This window comes from Rutidosis leptorrhynchoides, chromosome 8, assembly GCF_046630445.1.
Source record: "Rutidosis leptorrhynchoides isolate AG116_Rl617_1_P2 chromosome 8, CSIRO_AGI_Rlap_v1, whole genome shotgun sequence".
NCBI lineage: Eukaryota > Viridiplantae > Streptophyta > Magnoliopsida > Asterales > Asteraceae > Rutidosis > Rutidosis leptorrhynchoides.
The window spans coordinates 170,934,227-170,942,093 of record NC_092340.1 but is presented as its reverse complement, the minus strand read 5'-3'; the positions used below and the strand labels follow the sequence as shown (position 1 = coordinate 170,942,093).

At 30.9% G+C, this 7,867-nt stretch overlaps 1 non-coding gene across 1 annotated transcript; it reads left to right on the top strand.

The window, feature by feature from the left end:
* Nucleotides 1-1,793: 1,793 nt before the first annotated feature.
* LOC139865426 (small nucleolar RNA R71) lies at nucleotides 1,794-1,900 on the top strand. Its single transcript, XR_011764947.1, has one exon. It is a non-coding gene; the product is annotated as a small nucleolar RNA R71 (small nucleolar RNA).
* Nucleotides 1,901-7,867: the final 5,967 nt, after the last annotated feature.

Genomic DNA, 7,867 nt, shown 5'->3' with positions numbered 1-7,867 from the left:
TAGCTATTAGTGTAGCTAACATTTCAGTTTCATCAATTGGTTCAGTTCCTTCTCCTAAAGAACATTCTCCTGTTCCTTGTAATTCTGGAAATTCTTCTAACAATTCTGCATGTGAATCTATAGTTTGAATATAATAACATGTATCATCTGTAGATTGTGGTTGTTGCATTGCTCTATCAACTGAAAAGGTAACACTCACATCCTCTATACTTAGGGTCAGTTTCTTACCAAACACGTCTATCATTGCTTTAGCCGTGTTTAAGAATGGTCTTCCTAATATGAGAGGAACTTGAGAATCTTCTTCCATGTCCAGAATAACAAAATCTACTGGAAATACTAAAGTACCATCTTTAACTAGCATGTTCTCCATTATCCCTCTAGGATATTTTATTGATCTATCGGCTAGTTGTATACTTATTCTTGTTGGTTTCAATTCTCCAAGGTCTAGTTTAGTGTATAGTGAATACGGCATTAAATTTATACTAGTACCTAAGTCTGCCAATGCTTCTATTGAACTAAGACAACCCAGAAAACATGGAATTGTGAAATTTCCTGGATCGGATAGTTTTTCTGGTATCTTATTCAACAGCACTGCTGAACAATTAGCATTCATAGTAACAGCCGAGAGTTCTTCCATTTTCTTTCTATTCGAGATTAGATCTTTCAGAAATTTAGCATATCTAGGCATTCCTGAAATCACATCAATGAAAGGAAGATTTACATTTATCTGTTTAAACATATTCAAGAATTTAGATTGCTCGGCTTCAAGTTTCTCTTTCTTCATTTTACTCGGGTAAGGAAATGGTGGTTGGTATGGTTTAACATAAGGTTTAGCTTTAACTGTGTTATCTTCATTAACCTTTTCAACTACCGGTTCTTTTTCCTTATCTTGTTCAGGTTGTGGTTCTTGTGGAGTAGGAATAGCTTCATCGGAAATTACAGGTGTTTCAGGTGGTTTAAGTGTTGTACCACTTCTTGTGGTAATGGCTTTAGCTATTTTATTCTGGGGGTTAGCATTTGTATCACTAGGTAAACTTCCCGATTTTCTTTCACCTATTAACCTTGCGAGGTTACTTACTTCTTGTTCCAAATTTTGAATAGAATCTTGTTGATTTCTAAATGCTTGAGCATTTTGTTCATTAGTTTGTTTCTGAGATGTGAAAAACTGTGTTTGAGTTTCAACTAGCTTTGTCATCATATCTTCTAAATTTGGCTTTTTATCATCGGTTTGTTGTGGTTTGTTTTGAAAATTAGGTCTTTGCTGATTGTAAGTATTATTGGGTACTTGTTGATTGCTAGGACCTTGTTGGTTGTTGTATGGAACATTTCGGTTATAATTCTGGTTTTGATTGTAAATTGGTCTTGGCGGTTGATAATTATTCTGATAATTATTTTCAGGCCTTTGGTTTATGTATGAAATATTCTCTCTTTGTTCCATTGTTAGTTCATTACTGAGACAATCTTTTGTCAAATGTGGTCCTCCACACTGCTCACAACTAATTCGTATTGAATGTATATCCTTAGTCATCTTTTCCATTTGTCTCTCGACAGCATCTATCTTTGCGGAAATGGAATCTAAGTCATGGCTAGAATCGGCTCTAACTGCTTTAGATGATCTAACGATATCTTTTTCTTGGTGCCACTCATGTGAGTGGGAAGCAGTGTTATCAATAATTTTGTAAGCATCAGTTTCGGTTTTCTTCATAATAGAACCACCAGCTGCTATATCTATGTCTTTCCTTGTAGTGATGTCACATCCTTGGTAGAATATTTGTACTATTTGACAAGTGTCTAAACCATGTTGCGGACATCCTCTTAATAACTTTCCAAATCTTTTCCACGCCTCATATAGAGTTTCATTTGGTTTCTGTGTGAACGTAACAATTTCTCCTTGAAGTCTCACGGCTTTAGATGCCGGAAAGAATTGTTTAAGAAATTTTTCAACTAAAACGTCCCATGTATCAATCGCTCCTTCAGGTAACGATTCCAACCAATCTTTGGCTTCTCCCTTTAAAGTCCAGGGAAATAATCCGTTCATCCTCAAGTTCTCTTATTTTAAATAGTGTACAGATCCTATTAAAGGTACGAAGATGTTCATTTGGATCTTCCTTCGGCGCACCACTAAATTGGCATTGATTAGCCACCATGTGTAGAATTTGTCCTTTGATTTCATAATCTAGCGCATTAATGTCTGGATGAGTAATTGCGTGACCTTGGCCAGTGCGTTTAACTCTCATTCGGTCTTCCATACTTAAAGGTTCCAGATTCTCCATGATTGAATTTGTTGAATCTGAATCACTAGAGGATTCTGATTTAATGGTTCGTTCCTCAACAATCTCTGTTTGAATGATTGGTGGTTCCGGAGAAAAAATTAATGGTTCAGGATCTATGAATTGTACCTGAATATTCTCTGGATTCTCAATTGTGAGGTTGGGTTCAAAAAATGGATTATCGGAAATTTGAATTGGAGTACTTGGTCGACTGGATGACGATTCTAAAGAAAAATCAACGGCGACAATATTAGCTAGATGTCTTGATCGAGTTACAGGTGGTGAACGTACAAAAGGTGGTGAACGTTTTGCTCGGTGCATTTACTGAATATCCTATTAGTTTTTAAAAGGAAAGAAAAATTATATAAGTTATCCAATTAATAGACTTTTCTGATTTTGTCCACGTTTCGAATAGCCAAAAGATGCAGCAGAGGGGCAGGATTCGTTTGGCCTCAATATAATTGAGTACTGTTTGGCTCCAATAACTCGGTCCACGTACAAATCTAACTATTACTACGAACCAGAAAATTTTTATGTCTATCAATTTAACCACTTAAAATAAATTTTCGTAATTTTAAGAAATTTAGATAAGAAGTAGAATCAAAATCTATGTCCTAAAAACTAGAATGGCGAGAAATAAGAAAGAAAAAGAGCGCGTCGAAAAAGGTCGAAAAAGAAAAGGGTTGAAAAATAAAAGGCGTCGAAAAATAAGAAAGAAAAAGAGTGACTTATAAAACTTTAAAACACTCGACTAACCCAACCTTATTATTATTATCACTAACTTAAAATTAAAATTGAAAATTGAGATTACTAATTGGAGTGATAATTGATACATAGGTAAAAGGTGTCGAAAAATAAAAATAAGAAAGTAACGCGTTGAAACTTATAAAGAAACTAAAAACTAAAAACTAAAAGTTGTGTCTAAAAATATTAAGGCTTACAAGTAAAACTATATCCCAAATGGCAATAACTTAAAAAGGTACTAAAACTTAGATAGGCGTCGCAAAATTCTAAAGCACCTAAATTTTAGTCTAAAGAAAAAGCACTTAAGAGATTTTACGGCAAAGCTTAAAAATCTATAAATAAAAATAACTATGGCAAAAAAAAAAAAAAAAAAAAAAAAACTATATTTAAAACTAAATACGAACGAAAAATACAAAAAATTACGCTAAAACAATTAAAAAGGGACAAAATATAAAAATACACTAAAAGTTATAAAAAGTACAATTTTTATAAAAAGTACAATTTTTATATTATTTATTTAATAAAACTATTAATTTTATAAACTAATTAAACTAATTAAACTTAAAATACAAATTAATAAATAAACTAAACTAAATTATATAAAAATATAACCCTAATTAGGGTTTAATTTAAATAATAATAATAAAAACCCGTAATTAATGCGAATTCAGGGATTCCTATGTGACCTGTCTGGGCGGCTCCGCGAGTCGCGGTGAACCTAGTTCAAAACCCCCGCAAGTCGCGGAGATTGCAGGTTCAAAAGAGACAGGTCAAGTTTCGACAGGTCAGTTTTTATTTATTTGTTTTTATGTTTTATATTTTCTATTTTAATAATTAAATAAAATATTTATATAAATTATATAAAAACTTTGGTTTAAAAAACTAAAATAAAGATAGAAATACTTTATAATTTTATAAAAATCTTAAAAATAGATTTATATATATATTTTTTCATTTTTTCGGTTTTTTTTTATATTTTAAATAAAAAAAATATTTAAATAAAACTTATATTTTTATAAAATAAAAATAAAGAAACTTTATAAAACTTAAATATTTAACAAACTCTTAAAGATATTTATATTTTTGTTTTCTTTTTATGTTTTCGAATATTTAAAACGTATTTTTACAAAAGCGTATTTTTTATAAAAGTAAACTAATTTTTTTTTATATAGCGTTGCGCTTCCGGCTTTTAAGCTAGATTTTGATCCCCGGCAGCGGCGCCAAAAATACTTGATAGTTAAAGCTAAGGGGTATAAAATACTATTAAATTTTACAAGAAAATACTATTAAATACGATACAATTTTACACAAGATATTTATTTATTTAAAGAATGGATATACTTAAACCTTGCTACAACACTTATAGGCAGTATACCTAATCGTACAGTAGTGTAGTTTTTAGTAAGTCCGGTTCGTTCCACAGGGAAAAATCTTTAACCAAAGCTTAACGCTATATTAGTGTCAATTTATAAAAATACAAATATATATAAATAAGTAATATTATTATTATAAAGGGAGGTTTTTACCGTTTAATGACCGGTTTGTCGATTTTAAAAAAAAAATTTAGTCGCAGTTAAAACCTAATGTAAAATATTAAAAAAAAATACAAGACTTAATTTAATGCGTAAAGTAAATAACGATAATGAAATTGCGATAAATAAAAGTGCGATAATTAAAAAATACGATAATTAAAAGTGCAATTAAATACAATAACAATAAATAAAAGTGCGATAATTAGAAATGCAATTAAATGTAAAATAAAGGAAATTAAATATGAAATAAAATAATTATGCTTATTCCAACTAATTGTCCGTCTGGTTTTTGTCCATAACAGTCCATCAGTCATAAATATAAAGTGCGAGTGTCCTCGTCAAATTATCCTTATACCCGAAGTCAAATATTCCAACTAATTGGGGACTTAAACTGTAACAAGGTTTTAATACTTTGTTTAATAATTACACCAGGATATCGACTGCGTGTAATCCAAGGTTTAATACTTTGTTAACAATTAAGCCAAGTGTCCTTATACATAATTTCACCCCTGTTTTAATAATTCCATAGACTATTAATTCATTCCCGTGTCCGGTTAAATGAACGATTATTCGTACATATAAATACCCCGCCCATCGTATCCGATCGTGTGTATATGGTTATTTATAGGGACGTCCATGAAATGTCCCGTTCTTATTGATTAAAAACGTTCCATATTAATTGATTTCGTTGCGAGGTTTTGACCTCTATATGAGACGTTTTTCAAAGATGGCATTCATTTTTAAAACAAACCATAACCTTTATTTCATAAATAAAGGTTTAAAAGCTTTACGTAGATTATCAAATAATGATAATCTAAAATATCCTGTTTACACACGACCATTACATAATGGTTTACAATACAAATATGTTACATCGAAATCAGTTTCTTGAATGCAGTTTTTACACAATATCATACAAACATGGACTCCAAATCTTGTCCTTATTTTAGTATGCAACAGCGGAAGCTCTTAGTATTCACCTGAGAATAAACATGCTTTAAACGTCAACAAAAATGTTGGTGAGTTATAGGTTTAACCTATATGTATCAAATCGTAACAATAGACCATAAGATTTCATATTTCAATACACATCCCATACATAGAGATAAAAATCATTCATATGGTGAACACCTGGTAACCGACATTAACAAGATGCATATATATAAGAATATCCCCATCATTCCGGGACACCCTTCGGATATGATATAAATTTCAAAGTACTAAAGCATCCGGTACTTTGGATGGGGTTTGTTAAGCCCAATAGATCTATCTTTAGGATCCGCGTCAATTAGGGTGTCTGTTCCCTAATTCTTAGATTACCAGACTTAATAAAAAGGGGCATATTCGATTTCGATAATTCAACCATAGAATGTAGTTTCACGTACTTGTGTCTATTTTGTAAATCATTTATAAAACCTGCATGTATTCTCATCCCAAAAATATTAGATTTTAAAAGTGGGACTATAACTCACTTTCACAGATTTTTACTTCGTCGGGAAGTAAGACTTGGCCACTGGTTGATTCACGAACCTATAATAATATATACATATATATCAAAGTATGTTTAAAATATATTTACAACACTTTTAATATATTTTGATGTTTTAAGTTTATTAAGTCAGCTGTCCTCGTTAGTAACCTACAACTAGTTGTCCACAGTTAGATGTACAGAAATAAATCGATAAATATTATCTTGAATCAATCCACGACCCAGTATGTACGTATCTCAGTATTGATCACAACTCAAACTTTATATATTTTGGAATCAACCTCAACCCTGTATAGCTAACTCCAACATTCATATATAGAGTGTCTATGGTTGTTTCGAAATATATATAGATGTGTCGACATGATAGGTCGAAACATTGTATACGTGTCTATGGTATCTCAAGATTACATAAATTACAATACAAGTTGATTAAGTTATGCTTGGAATAGATTTGTTACCAATTTTCACGTAGCTAAAATGAGAAAAATTATCCAATCTTGTTTTACCCATAACTTCTTCATTTTAAATCCGTTTTGAGTGAATCAAATTGCTATGGTTTCATAGTGAACTGTATTTTATGAATCTAAACAGAAAAGTATAGGTTTATAGTCAGAAAAATAAGTTACAAGTCATTTTTGTAAAGGTAGTCATTTCAGTCGAAAGAACGACGTCTAGATGACCATTTTAGAAAACATACTTCCACTTTGAGTTTAACCATAATTTTTGGATATAGTTTCATGTTCATAATAAAAATCATTTTATCAGAATAACAATTTTAAATCAAAGTTTATCATAGTTTTTTAATTAACTAACCCAAAACAGCCCGCGGTGTTACTACGACGGCGTAAATCCGGTTTTACGGTGTTTTTCGTGTTTCCAGGTTTTAAATCATTAAGTTAGCATATCATATAGATATAGAACATGTGTGTAGTTAATTTTAAAAGTCAAGTTTAGAAGGATTAACTTTTGTTTGCGAACAAGTTTAGAATTAACTAAACTATGTTCTAGTGATTACGAGTTTAAACCTTCGAATAAGATAGTTTTATATATATGAATCGAATGATGTTATGAACATCATTACTACCTCAAGTTTAGTAGGTAAACCTACTGGAAGTGACAAGAAATGATCTAGCTTCAAAGGATCTTGGATGGCTTGAAAGTTCTTGAAGTAGGATCATGACACAAAAACAAGTTCAAGTAAGATTTTTACTCGAATTAAGATAATTTATAGTTATAGAAATTGAATCAAAGTTTGAATATGAATATTACCTTGAATAAGAAAGATAACCTACTGTATATAACAAAGGCTTCTTGATCTTAGATGATTACTTGGAATGGATTAGAAAGCTTGGAAGTAAATTAATAAACTGAAGGGATTTTTGAAGTGTTCTTGAAGTGTTCTTCCTATGATGATTATAGCTTGATTCTTGAAGTGATTTTTGATGAAGATGATGATTAACTACTAGAAAAATACGTTCATAATAGTGTGTGTGTGTTGAGAGAGAATTAGAAAGAGAATTGGATGTGAAATGGAGTGAATGATGAGTGGTAATTGGTGAGTGGTGAGTGGGGTTAAAAGGAGTTCTAGTTAGTTGACTAGCTCATGATAGAAGTTAAAATTGATTAGTCATACATGACATAATCAATAGTGGAATCCCATGCTAGTTCCTATTGGTATATACTCATAGTAAGTACGTTTTGAAGCTGTGTATAATACGGGTAAGAATACGACTAGAATTCTTGATGAAAGAAAAGAATGGAAAAGTAACTGTAACCATTTTTGTTAAGTATGAGTATTTTGATATATGTCTTGAAGTCTTCCAAAAGTATTT